The sequence below is a fragment of the Salmo salar genome, chromosome ssa08 (genome assembly GCF_905237065.1).
Source record: "Salmo salar chromosome ssa08, Ssal_v3.1, whole genome shotgun sequence".
NCBI classification, from domain to species: Eukaryota; Metazoa; Chordata; class Actinopteri; order Salmoniformes; family Salmonidae; genus Salmo; species Salmo salar.
In genome coordinates, this window is record NC_059449.1 from 23,119,067 (window position 1) to 23,134,111 (window position 15,045).

The 15,045-nt window shown below is 41.1% G+C and overlaps 1 protein-coding gene across 1 annotated transcript in view; it reads left to right on the forward strand.

The window, feature by feature from the left end:
- Positions 1 to 8,948: 8,948 nt before the first annotated feature.
- Positions 8,949 to 15,045, forward strand: part of LOC123744217 (CD5 antigen-like) — an 88,417-nt gene continuing 82,320 nt past the window's right edge. The window contains exon 1 of the mRNA XM_045723008.1: positions 8,949 to 9,116. The gene's annotated coding sequence lies outside the window, so the exon portion shown is untranslated. The remainder of the gene's footprint in view (positions 9,117 to 15,045) is intronic.

Genomic DNA, 15,045 nt, shown 5'->3' on the forward strand with positions numbered 1-15,045 from the left:
TACATTAGCGCGTGATGTTCAGAAAATATTTTGCCTCCAAAAATGCCGGTGAACCAGCACAACAAATTACAAAATGTCTCATTATAAACGTTGATAAAATATTAAACTGTTATTCAAAGAACTATAGATTAACATCTCCTGAATGCAATCGCGTTGACAGATTTAAAAATAACTTTACTGGGAGAGCACACTTTGCAATAATCTGAGTACTGTGCTCAGAAAAAAACAGCAGACAATTATAGACACCGGCCATCTTGGAGTAATCTAAACGCATAAATAGTATAAGAAATATTCACTTACCTTTAATAATCTTCATCAGAAGGCACTTCCAGGAATCCCAGGTACTCAACAAATGTTGTTTTGTTAGATAAAATCTATAATTTATGTGCAAATAGCTTATTGTTGTTCGCGCGTTCAGTTCAGCTACTCCAAATGTGCGCGCGGAAAATGTTACGACGAAAAGTAAAAGAAAGGTCCACAATAAATGCGAGGTCCACAATAGGTCCACAAAATCCAAGGTCCACAATAAATGTTGTTTTGTTCGATAAAGTTCATAATTTATGTCCAAATAACTCCATGTTGTTTGCACGTTCAGCAGGCTACTCAAAATGTACGGCGCGCGAGGGAACCTTTACGACGAAAAGTTTTAAAAAAGTACTATTTACGTTCGTTCAAACATGTCAAACGTTGTATAGCATCAATCTTTAGGGCCATTTTAAGTTCAAACTTCAATAATATTTCAACCGGACGTTTGCAATGTCTTGAAAAAGGTTTTGGAACATTAGGTCCCATCTAACGTGAACGCGCCCTATGAACTCAAGGGAATTTCTGGTTACCTGCTTACCAGCGTTCTCCTTCGGTCTGTGTTCACCGCAAAAGGCCCAAACAACTTACTAAGACTGTTGACATCTAGTGGAAGCCTTAGGAAGTACTATTTGAGTCTCTAACTCACTGTGTGTCAGAAAGGCAAGGACTTGAGAAAACTACAGGAACCAGATTTTAATTTCCTAGTTGGATTTCTCTCAGGTTTTTGCCTGCCATATGAGTTCTGTTATACTCACAGACATCATTCAAACAGTTTTGGAAACTTTAGAGTGTTTTCTATCCAAATCTACTAATAATATGCATATTATAGTTTCTGGCCCAGAGTAGTAACCTGTTTAAAATGAGTACGTTTTTCATCCGGCCGTGACAATACTGTCCCCTAGCCCAGACAGGTTAATGCAGCCACTGTGACAGATTTCAAAAAAGCTTCACGGGGAAAGCACACTTTGCAATAATCTGAGTACAGCGCTCAGAAAACCAAACCAGCAATACAGATACCTGCCATTTTGGAGTCATCTAAAATCATAAATAGCATTATAAATATTCACGTACCTTTGATGATCTTCATCAGAATGCACTCTCAGGAATCCCAGGTCCACAATAAATGTTGTTTTGTTCAATAAAGTCCATAATTTATGTCCAAATACCTCCTTGTTGTTTACGCGTTCAGTAAGCTACTCCAAATGTAGGAAGCGTGCCGAACATTTCACGACGAAAAGTCAAAAAAAGTTATATTTACATTCGTAGAAACATGTCAAACGTTGTATAGCATCAATCTTTAGGGCCTTTTTAACATAAAACTTCAATAATATTCCAACCGGACGTTTCCAATGTCTTGAAAAATGTTATTGAACACAGCTACCTCATCACGTGAAAGTGCACCACTGAAGTCATGTCATTTTCTGAGTCACCAACTTCCCGGCCTTCTTGTTCGCTCTCTGTTCACTGCAAAAGCCTGGAACAAGGTTCTAAAGACTGTTGACATCTAGTGGAAGCCTTAGGAAGTGCAAAATGAACCCTAAGTCACTGTGTGTTAGATAGGCAATGACTTGAAAAGACTACAAGTATCAGATTTTCCACTTCCTGGTTGGATTTTTCTCAGGTTTTTGCCTGCCATATGAGTTCTGTTATACTCACAGACATCATTCAAACAGTTTTAGAAACTTCAGAGTGTTTTCTATCCAAATACTAATAATATGCAAATATTTGACTCTGGGCCCGAGTATTAGGCAGTTTACTCTGGGCACGCTTTTCATCCGAAAATGAAAATACTGCCCCCTATACCTAAAAAGATATGTGTACTTTACTTTACTATTTATATTTTTGTTACATTATGACAGGAAAATGGTCCAATTCACACACTTATCAAGAGAACATCCCTGGTGATTCCTACTGCCTCTGATCTGACCGACTCACTAAACACAAATGCATAGTTTGTAAATTATATCTGAGTGTTGGAGTGTGGCCCTGTGTATCCGTCAATGAAAAAAAATAAACATAAAATTGTGTCGTCTGATTTGCTTAATGTACGGAACTTGAAATGATTTATACTTTTGATACTTAAGTATATTTCAAACCAAATACTTTTAGACTTTTACGTAGTATTTTATTGCGTGACTTTCCCTTTTACTTGAGTAAATTTCTATTAATTTATCTTTACTTTTACTCAAGTATGAGAGTTGGGTACTTTTTCTGCCACTGGTTTTAACAGTGTGTCTCCTATCTGGCTCCAGTGTCCACATTGTGTCTGTATGTTCCTTTGCCGTGCTATATTCAATGTGCTGTGTTGAGTGTGCTTACCTTACCTAGATCTCTCTTACCATCAGAATGCATTGACATCTTACCAATGTAAACTATCTTAGTACAATGGCAGATTGTTTTGCTTATTTTAACATAATAAGGCTTGAAAGAAGTCAGAATATTGTAAAACAAGACAAATCATCTTGATTGTCTGGGAAAGAGAAATGAACACAAAACAAGTAAATACATTTTCTGGGAAAGTGAGACCGACTCAAAACAAGAACATGTAACTTCATTATCTCAAAACACTACAAAACATCTAGGTAAGATTGACATTTTTTTGCACTTATTACCTGAATTCTGTGTCTTCATATCCTCCAGTTGACTTTGAGTGACAGCCAGTTCCACTCTCTGTTCCACCACCATGTCTCTCAGCGCTCTCAGCTCAGCCCAGAGGTCCGGCTCAGAGTCTGTCCGTCCATCTGTCTTTCCATCTGCTGGTGTTGTGACCACCTCGTTTTCCGTCTTGAACTCTACAGCTTTGGTGACCTCTACCCCTTGACCTTTGGTGACCCCTACCACAGACAGACAGAGGAGCAACAACAGAGGAACAACAGAGACAGACTTCTGCATCTTCATATCACAATCACAGCTTGATAATGGAACTGGAGGTCTGAATATTGCTTACCCTTATATACACACTGATTCAGAATTCACCCATCCCCCTAGTCATGTTGCAACACTAAACTAGTCAAGCCTCACTCCTCCTCCTCACTCCTCCTCCTCCTCGGTTGCTTCCCACTTAATGAATTTCATCAGGATCTTTGGGTTAAAAATAACTCCTGTTCACTTCTCAATCACTGGGACGACACACATGATCATAACCAGTTCAGACCAAGGTGTGGTCCAGAATAAGGGAGGGGTCTGAGGAGGAGGAATAACAAAGTTCTGAATATGTATTTCTGGACACGTAGCTGAGGACACTCATGGTGGTGTTTACCAATGAACTGATAGTGAACGGACGTCTCTATTTGTTTAACTGAGAGGGAGGAGTGAGTGGGGAGCAGGAACAGGGTCAAGTTAAATAAACTGAATCTCTGTCCAACATGGCACTCTATTCCCTACATAGTGCACTACTTCTAGAAACAGTGACTTATATAAGGAATAGGGCTCCATTGTGGGCGCACCCAGACAGTCATGGTGATGGGAACTGGTTGGATCAGGGCCATGACAGGTTTACCGGCAGTTATTGAGATGAACTCAATTGAACCCAGTCCACTTTGTTTTTGTTCGGTAATGTGTTTTTTATATTCATTTGACTGCAGGATTTCTTAAACATGGTCCTGGGGACCCAAAGGGTGCACATTGTTGGTGTTGACCTAGCAGTAGACAGCTGATTCAAATCATTACATTTACATTTTTTGTCATTTAGCAGACGCTCTTATCCAGAGCGACTTACAGTAGTGAATGCATACATTTCATACAATTTCATACATTTTTTTTGCTGGCCCCCGTGGGGAATCGAACCCACAACCCTGGCATTGCAAACACCATGCTTTACCAACTGAGCTACAGGGAAGGCTTATCAAGCTTTAAGGATGAAGAAAGTTGAGTATTGAATGCTGTTGCTTTAAGAATATCACGTGACGTTTTGTATGGGTTGCTAACAGGTTTATTTGAATATTGAATATTGGACAACAAGCCTCTGTGCTAACAGATATTATGATCCCGTTTTATATCGAACATGAAAACAGAGTTGCGTTTAAATATTTGCTCATCTGTGGCGTCATTGAATCTTCCCGTTTTGTTATGTTCCCAGACAAGAAACCAAAATGTTGCTCAAACAGAATGGGTGTAACGGATGTCTGAGGAAGAAGTGGACCAAAATGCGGCGGAGTTAGGGTTCGTCATATTTAATTAAACGAACACCAGGCAATTCACAAAACAACAAAACTGACAGCCAACACAGTCCAGTCAGGTGCAACCACAATGACAAGAACAATTACCTACGAAACACAAAGGAAACGTAGGCAACTTATGTGTGACTCCCAATCAACCACAACCCTCTACAGCTGTGCCTGATTGGAAGTCACCGGCCAAAATCAATGAAACAATAAAAACACACACTCCCCTTCTGCCACGTCCTGACCCAACTACACCCTCTACTGGTCAGGACGTGACAATGGGGAAGTAACGAAGAGTCACTAACAGATGAGGTTCTAGGAGGGGTTCTGAAATACACTAAAGTTGACTAACAACAACTGGGACCTAAAAGACCCCCCACTATGAGGGCCCACCATGATGGCCCACCATGAGGGCCCAGTATGAGGGCCCGCCATGAGGACCAAACTAAATGAAACACCCACCAAACTGAAAGACAGGAAGCAAGACACAATGTAGTGATGTTAAGTTTGATACCAGAGCAGCTCTTAGGCATTGAAATCGCTAAGAAGTTTATTTGGAAGCAGTATTCCTATGCTTTTTCCTCTTTATCAGAAGCACGTCAATGGTGTCCAAAGCTTTATATCATCGAACAACCACCTGATTGGTTTGATGTTGGTTTTGGTAGAAGACAAGGCGACCCTGTGCACGAGCTACGTCGTCTATAATAATTTGTCTGTTATAATTATTTTGACCAGCAGGCGTCACTAGTGTACACTGTGTTGATGAAAGCCTCGAGTGATTAACCAATTTTTCGATACAATTGTCTGGAAATGCTCAATGCTTCAAGAGAGCTTAGTTTCCCCATGACAACCAAAAAGTGGAGCCAAATGAAAACAGAATATCAGATAGAGGATTGTTTTGCTTTAAATCAAACAGGGAAAGTCAACTAAAGGTGTTAACCCTCCACATCACTCAAGCCAAAAGGAGCAGTGGGCCAGCCTCTCTTAAATATCACCTGTGTCAGCACACATGTAACACATACTGAGTAACGAGGTGACACCAATCAGTGTGCCAAATGTGCTAATGTCCAACCTCGAAATAGAAATGGAAATAACCAACGCCCGTAGCACCTTCCCCCTTAAGACAACAAATATATTGCATGTTTTAGTAGGACAAGTTTGCTCAAAACCAACAGAAAACAACTTCCATTTCACAACATGATCAACTAAAATGTGTCACTCCTTGAATGCATCACATTCTCCAATGTAAACACTGGCGGTCTCTCATAAGACAAAACAACCACTTTTTACATGTTTTTTTGTTTTGACCAAATATCTTGTCTGGCTGCACATTCTCTTTCCCATTCCTTGTGCTAAAGCTCTAATTTCTGATGCTGTCACCATAGACACCTGTCACCATCTGATCCTGCTAAGACAGCATAGACACCTGTCACCATCTGATCCTACTAAGACAGCGTAAACACCTGTCACCATCTGATCCTGCTAAGACAGGTTAGACACCTGTCACCATCTGATCCTGCTAAGACAGCGTTGACACCTGTCACCATCTGATCCTGCTAAGACAGCGTTGACACCTGTCACCATCTGATCCTGCTAAGACAGCATAGACACCTGTCACCATCTGATCCTGCTAAGACAGCATAGACACCTGTCACCATCTGATCCTGCTAAGACAGCGTTGACACCTGTCACCATCTGATCTTGCTAAGACAGCATAGACACCTGTCACCATCTGATCCTGCTAAGACAGCATTGACACCTGTCATCATCTGATCCTGCTAAGACAGCGTAGACACCTGTCACCATCTGATCCTGCTAAGACAGCATAGACACCTGTCACCATCTGATCCTGCTAAGACAGCATAGACACCTGTCACCATCTGATCCTGCTAAGACAGCATAGACACCTGTCACCATCTGATCCTGCTAAGACAGCATAGACACCTGTCACCATCTGATCCTGCTAAGACAGCGTTGGCACCTGTCACCATCTGATCCTGCTAAGACAGCATAGACACCTGTCACCCTCTGATCCTGCTAAGACAGCATAGACACCTGTCACCATCTGATCCTGCTAAGACAGCGTTGGCACCTGTCACCATCTGATCCTGCTAAGACACACCATATCGCTATCTGACAGATAGCTAGAGGCTAGAGCTGAACTGGCTGTGATAGCTAATACTTGTTAGCAAATTCATTCACCTCAATACTACCTCAGCACTACCTCAGCACTGGGAATAATACTGGGTATAATACTCACCTCAATACTACCTCAGCACTGGGAATAAATAATAGTTTCTATTTTTTGTTAAGTTAAACAGCAGTTACCTTGCCAGCTACATCAGTCAACTAAAGAGTAGCCAGTTTCTGCACTGCTTGCTTTTACAACTCGGAGAAAGACCGCAACACACACACTCTGACAGCAGCTGCCTCTGTTCAACTCTCTGGTTCAACAGGTCAGTACGTCAGGAGTAATTGTCAGTTGGTTTTTCATAGCCGAGCATTCAGAGGTCAAGACAGCAGGTGTGGGTAGAGAGAGAGAGAGAGGGAGAGAGAGAGAGAGAGAAAGAGAGAAAAAGAGAGAGAGAGAGAGAGAGAGAGAGAGAGAGAGAGAGAGAGAGAGAGAGAGAGAGAGAGAGAGAGAGAGAGTCGAAAACAGCAGGTCTGGGACAAGGTAGCACGTCCAGTGAATATGTTAGGGTTCCATAGCTGCAGGCAGAACAATTGAAACTGGAGCAGCAGCACTACCAGGTGGACTGGGGACAGCTAGGAGTCATCAGACTAGTATCAGGTAGTGCTGAGGCATGGTCCTAGGGCTCAGGTCCTCCGCGATGCTGCTGTTTCGGGTTTTAGGCTGGGTTTCTGTATAGCACTTTGTGACATCAGCTGATGTAAAAAGGGCTTTATGAATACATTTGATTGATTGATTGATTGATTGATTGATTGATTGATATCAATCCCACATATCTGGGATCAATCAGTCACTTGTTGACCACGGGTGTGGACCAAAAATAACCATATTCCCTATCTAGTGCACAACCAGGGTTCTGGTCTAAAGTAGTGCACTATAAAGGGAATAGGGCCCTAGTCAACAGTAGTGAACTATATGGGAATAGGGCCTGGTCTAAAGTTGTTCACTATATAGGGAATAGGTCCCTGGTCTAAAGTAGTTCACTATATAGGGAATAGGGCCCTGGTCAACGGTAGTGAACTATATAGGGAATAGGGCTCTGGTCACTAGTAGTTCACTATATAGGGAATAGGGCCCTGGTCACTAGTAGCACACTATATAGGGAATATGGTGCCATTTGGAACGTAACCCATCCTGGTAGTCCAAGTACCTGGTCCAGGCTAGAGGTAAGATGTGGGTAATGGAAATGGACAGTCTTACTGTGGCCCTGGGGTGAAGTGTGCTGCCCCTTAGAGGTGAGATGTGGGTAGGGGAAAAGGAATGTCTTACTGTGGCTCTGGGGTGACGTCTGCTGCCTCCTAGAGGTGAGATGTGGGTAGTGGAAATAGAATGTCTTACTGTGGCTCAGGGGTGGAGTCCAAATGAACCAGATCCAGTCATTCAGTAGGGTTCCCAATATTGGAACTGCCCACATATTATAACGTAAATCACATAGTGCACAACCTTTTACTACATTGGCAATAGAAGGCAGACATAATGACAACACTGATAACTGATCCAGACTAACAAGCTGTTAAACTGCTGAGCTCATATAATGATTCATGCTCAATTAAGTGTGTGTGTGTGTGTGTGTGTGTGTGTGTGTGTGTGTGTGTGTGTGTGTGTGTGTGTGTGTGTGTGTGTGTGTGTGTGTGTGTGTGTGTGTGTGTGTGTGTGTGTGTGTGTGTGTGTGTGTAGTGCTGTAAAGTAAATAAGTAAAAATATGTTTGAAGTAATAGTTATGTCATTTTTGGTGCATCTGTACTTTACTTTCCTATTTATATTTGACAACTTTTTCTCCAGTAGATTCCTAAAATATATATATACTGTATACTTTGCAACATTTTATATGACACCCAAAATTGCTTGCTACATTTTGAATGCTTAGCAGTACAGAAAAATGGTCCAACTCAGGCACTTACTGGTAGAATGTGCAGTCATCACCACTGCCTCTGATCTGGTGGACTCACTAAACTAAAGAACTGAAATATGACAGCACTCCGGTAAATACACTTAAATTGACATATTTATTGCTGCACAAATGTTTCAGATAATAGCTCTTCTTCAGCATCCAAGTCAATGGCAATCAATGTCACAACAACAATACCACACCAGTGGGCATAATTAGAAATTCACATTCAGTATTGGCCGTATCAAGTGATCCCAGCAGAGGGCGCTGTGGAGGACACATAAATATACTGTTTATAGACAATACAAATACTACTATGATGTACCTGTCAAAACGATGTAATTTCCTGTCATTATGACATCATTACCTGTCTTTAGGATGTCATTACCTAAATGTTTGGGCTATTTTGAACCTACTCCAAAAAAACAAGAAAAATAGCATTCTTCATTAAGGCCTGCTGGGACAAGAGTGACCAAGCGTTCTACCCAATATGTCTCTCTTTGGAGAGGTAATTTATTCCTATCCCCTCCCCTTTGTGATGTCTTCACCAATCCAATGAACATATAAGGTAAGGTCTTACCCACATAATGCAAGTACAGGAACACTTAAAGAGATATACAACCCATTTTGTGTTATATTATTCTACGTCAAACCTTTATCCTTTCACCTGAATGGGGATGGATAAGAGAGTTCTCTCTGATCATGGCATAACAGTAGATGTAGTTGTGACAAGGGTCACTACCATCAGGAATGATAGACATGAAATCCAATGCTTTTTTCTCAGTCAAAGCTGACTTTACTAAACAAACCAATTTGAGGGTATATTGGGGGGGATTCGAAGGCTTTACCAAAGCTGGGGTCGCAGTGTAATATGTTCCAATGTACCTGTTGGGGCTCGGGGGGCAGTATTGAGAAATTTTGAAAAAAATATGTGCCCATTTTTAACTGCCTCCTACACCAACTCAGAAGCTAGGATATGCATATTATTAACACATTCGGATAGAAAACACTCTGAATTTTCTAAAACAGTTTGAATGGTGTCTGTAAGTATAACAAAACTCATATTGCAGGCAAAAACCTGTGAAAAATAGATCAAAAAAAATTTGAATTTTGTGACTGTACTATTTAGTGTCATTGTTTTATAGATACCATAGTGAGAAAGGATTCATTTCGCAACTCCTACGGCTTCCACTAGATGTCAACGATCTTTATAAAGTTGTTTGAAGCGTCTATGATGAACAGAGACCGGATGGCAAGGAAGAGAAGTTGACCTCCCTGGGATGTCGTCACTTCATTATTGGCTGCACCTGCGCAATCATGTGATGCGATACATTTTTCAAAGATGTTTTTCAAGACACAGGAGAGGTCGGGTTGAAACATTACTGATGTTTCACGTTAAAAATGGCTCTAAAGATTGATGCTAAACAACGTTTGACATGTTTGAACAATGTAAATAGATTTTTTTTTACTTTTCGCCGTGACTCCCCCCCGCTACTTTTTAGTAGCCTACCGAAGCGCTAACAACATGGAACAACTTGGAGTTATTTGGACATCAATTATGAACTTTGTCAAAAGAAACCACATTTGTAGTGGACCTGGGATTTCTGGAAGTGCCAATGGATGAAGATAATCAAAGGTAAGGGAATATTGACAATAGTAATTTTGATATTACATGGTTACAGATGGTGCTAACCTGTATAGCCTAGCCTATTGTTCTTAGCACAGCATCCGGTTTATTGCAAATTGTGATTTCCCAGTAAAGTTATTTTGAAATCTGGCATTGCAGTAGCATTTACGAAATGTTAAACTATGAATATTTGAATGACAATAATATAATTTACCAATGTTATCGAATAGTAATTTTGTGATTTGTAACGTTGTTCACCGGAAGCATTTGAGAGAAAAAAAATCTGATTTTCACCGCTCGGTAAAATGCTGTTTTTGGATATAAATATGAACTTGATGGAACAAAAAATGCATGTATTGTGTAACATAATGTCTTAGGAGTGTCATCTGAGGAAGATTGTCAAAGGTTGGTGCATAATTCTAGCTGGTTATCCGCTTATGGTGACGCCTGTCTTTGAATTGACAAAACATTACACACAGCTATTTTCAATGTACTCTCCTAACATAACCTAACTTTATGCTTTCGCCGTAAAGCCTCTTTGAAATCGGACAATGTGGTTGGATTTAGGAGATGTTTATCTTTCAAATTGTGAGAAATAGTTGATTGTTTGAGAAATTGAAATTATTAGATTCTTGCAGTTTTTGAATTTCCCGCCGTGGTCTCTTGACAATGAATCCCGATATCGGGATAAGATCCCCAACAGGATAACCTGTTAGGGCTAGGGGGCAGTATTGACACGGCTGGATAAAAAACGTACCCGATTTAATCTGGTTACTACTCCTGCCCAGTAACTAGAATATGCATATAATTATTGGCTTTGGATAGAAAACACCCGAAAGTTTATAAAACTGTTTGAATGGTGTCTGTGAGTATAACAGAACTCATATGGCAGGCAAAAACCTGAGAAGATTTCATGCAGGAAGTGGCCTGTCTGACAAGGTGTCGTTCTTCTTGTTTCTGTTTATTGAAGAGTGAGGATCTTAGCTGTCCCGTGACACTTCCTACGGCTGCCATAGGTTCTCAGAAGGCGGCAAAACGCTGAATCGTGGCTTTGCAGGCTCTGGCTGAAACAAAGTAGCGCTTTGGGTAGTGGCTGGTTACAGTACTGTGAGACTCAGGCTCGTGCCCGCGTCGACCGAAAGCTTTGTTTTCTTTCCTCTGTTTAGCTAAATGGACATTCCCGGTCGGAATATTATCGCTTTTTTACGAGAAAAATGGCATAAAAATGGATTTTAAACAGCGGTTGACATGCTTCGAAAGTACGGTAATGGAATATTTCGGGTTTTTTTGTCACGAATTGCACCATTACGCGCGACCCTGATTTATCAATTCGGATAGTGTCTGGGACGCACAAACAAAACGCCGCTATTCGGATATAACGATGGATTATTTTGGACCAAACCAACATTTGTTATTGAAGTAGCAGTCCTGGGAGTGCATTCTGACGAAGACAACAAAAGGTAATCAAACTTTTATAATAGTAAATCTGATATTGGTGAGTGCTAAACTTGCCGGGTGTCTAAATAGTTAGCCCGTGATGGCTGGTCTATGTACTTAGAATATTGCAAAATGTGCTTTCACCAAAAAGCTATTTTAAAATCGAACATATCGAGTGCATAGAGGAGTTCTGTATCTATAATTCTTAAAATAATTGTTATGCTTTTTGTGAACGTTTATCGTGAGTAATTTAGTAAATGTTTAGTAACTAAGATTGGTGGGTATTGTTATCCACGTCGGCACCAACGATGTTAGGATGAAACAGTCAGAGGTCACCAAGCGCAACATAGCTTCAGCGTGTAAATCAGCTAGAAAGATGTGTCGGCATCGATTAATTGTCTCTGGCCCCCTCCCAGTTAGGGGGAATGATGAGCTCTACAGCAGAGTCTCACAACTCAATCGCTGGTTGAAAACTGTTTTCTGCCCCTCCCAAAAGATAGAATTTGTAGATAATTGGCCCTCTTTCTGGGACTCACCCACAAACAGGACCAAGCCTGGCCTGTTGAGGAGTGACGGACTCCATCCTAGCTGGAGGGGTGCTCTCATCTTATCTATGAACATAGACAGGGCTCTAACTCCTCTAGCTCCACAATGAAATAGGGTGCAGGCCAGGCAGCAGGCTGTTAGCCAGCCTGCCAGCTTAGTGGAGTCTGCCACTAGCACAGTCAGCGTAGTCAGCTCAGCTTTCCCCATTGAGACCGTGTCTGTGCCTCGATCTAGGTTGGGCAAAATTAAAAATGGCGGTGTTCGCTTTAGCAATCTCACTAGTATAAAGACCTCCTCCATTCCTGCCATTATTGAAAGAGATTGTGATACCCCACATCTCAAAATTGGGTTACTTAATGTTAGATCCCTCACTTCCAAGGCAGTTATAGTCAATTAACTAATCACTGATAATAATCTTGATGTGATTGGCCTGACTGAAACATGGCTTAAGCCTGATGAATTTACTTTGTTAAATGAGGCCTCACCCCTGGTTACACTAGTGACCATACCCCCGTGCATCCGGCAAAGTCGGAGGTGTTGCTAACATTTACGATAGCAAATTTCAATTTACAAAAAAAAAACAATGACGTTTTCGTCTTTTGAGCTTCTAGTCATGAAATCTATGCAGCCTACTCACTCACTTTTTATAGCTACTGTTTACAGGCCTCCTGGGCCATATGCAGTGTTCCTCACTGAGTTTCCTGAATTCCTATCGGATCTTGTAGTCATAGCAGATAATATTCTAATGTTTGGTGACTTTAACATTCACATGGAAAAGTCCACAGACCCACTCCAAAAGGCTTTCGGAGCCATCATCGACTCAGTGGGTTTTGTCCAACATGTCTCTGGACCTACTCACTGCCACAGTCATACTCTGGACCTAGTTTTGTCCCATGGAATAAATGTTGTGGATCTAAATGTTTTTCCTCATAATCCTGGACTATCGGACCACCATTTTATTACGTTTGCAATTGCAACAAATAATCTGCTCAGACCCCAACCAAGGAGCATTAAAAGTCGTGCTATAAATTCTCAGACAACCCAAAGATTCCTTGATGCCCTTCAGACTGCCTCTGCCTACCCAAGGACGTCAGAGGACAAAAATCAGTTAACCACCTAACCGAGGAACTCAATTTAACCTTGCGCAATACCCTAGATGCAGTTGCACCCCTAAAAACTAAAAACATCTGTCATAAGAAACTAGCTCCCTGGTATACAGAAAATACACGAGCTCTGAAGCAAGCTTCCAGAAAATTGGAACGGAAATGGCGCCACACCAAACTGGAAGTCTTCCGACTAGCTTGGAAAGACAGTACCGTGCAGTATCGAAGAGCCCTTACTGCTGCTCGATCATCCTATTTTTCCAACTTAATTGAGGAAAATAAGAACAATCCGAAAAAAAAAAAATTATACTGTCGCAAAGCTAACTAAAAAGCAGCCTTCGCAAATGGAGGATGGCTTTCACTTCAGCAGTAATAAATTTATGAACTTCTTTGAGGAAAAGATCATGATCATTAGAAAGCAAATTACAGACTCCTCTTTAAATCTGGGTATTCCTCCAAAGCTCCATTGTCCTGAGTCTACACAACTCTGCAAGGACCTAGGATCAAGGGAGATACTAAAGTGTTTTAGTACTATATCTCTTGACGCAATGATGAAAATAATCATGGCCTCCAAACCCTCAAGCTGCATACTGGACCCTATTCCAACTAAACTACTGAAAGAGCTGCTTCCTGTGCTTGGCCCTCCTATGTTGAACATAATAAACGGCTCTCTATCCACCGGATGTGTACCAAGCTCACTAAAAGTGGCAGTAATAAAGCCTCTCTTAAAAAAAGCCGAATCTTGATCCAGAAATTATAAAAAACTATCGGCCTATATCGAATCTTCCATTCCTCTCAAAAATTTTAGAAAAAGCTGTTGCACAGCAACTCACTGCCTTCCTGAAGACAAACAATGTATACGAAACGCTTCATTCTGGTTTTAGACCCCATCATAGCACTGAGACTGCACTTGTGAAGGTGGTAAATGACCTTTTAATGACGTCAGACCGAGGCTCTGCATCTGTCCTCGTGCTCCTAGATCTTAGTTCCGCTTTTGATACCATCGATCACCACATTCTTTTGGAGAGATTGGAAACCCAAATTGGTCTACATGGACAAGTTCTGGCCTGGTTTAGATCTTATCTGTCGGAAAGATATCAGTTTGTCTCTGTGAATGGTTTGTCCTCTGACAAATCAATTGTAAATTTCGGTGTTCCTCAAGGTTCTGTTTTAGGACCACTATTGTTTTCACTATATATTTTACCTCTTGGGGATGTCATTCGAAAACATAATGTTAAATTTCACTGCTATGCGGACGACACACAGCTGTACATTTCAATGAAACATGGTGAAGCCCCAAAATTGCCCTCGCTAGAAGCCTGCGTTTCAGACATAAAGAAGTGGATGGCTGCAAACTTTCTACTTTTAAACTCGGACAAAACAGAGATGCTTGTTCTAGGTCCCAAGAAAAAAAGATCTTCTGTTGAATCTGACAATTAATCTGGATGGTTGTACAGTCGTCTCAAATAAAACTGTGAAGGACCTCGGCGTTACTCTGGACCCTGATCTCTCTTTTGAAGAACATATCAAGACTGTTTCAAGGACAGCTTTTTTCCATCTACGTAACATTGCAAAAATCAGACATTTTCTGTCCAAAAATGACGCAGAAAAAGTTATCCATGCTTTTGTTACTTCTAGGCTGGACTACTGCAATGCTCTACTTTCCGGCTACCCGGATAAAGCACTAAATAAACTTCAGTTAGTGCTAAATACGGCTGCTAGAATCCTGACTAGAACCAAAAAATTTGATCATATTACTCCAGTGCTAGCCTCCCTACACTGGC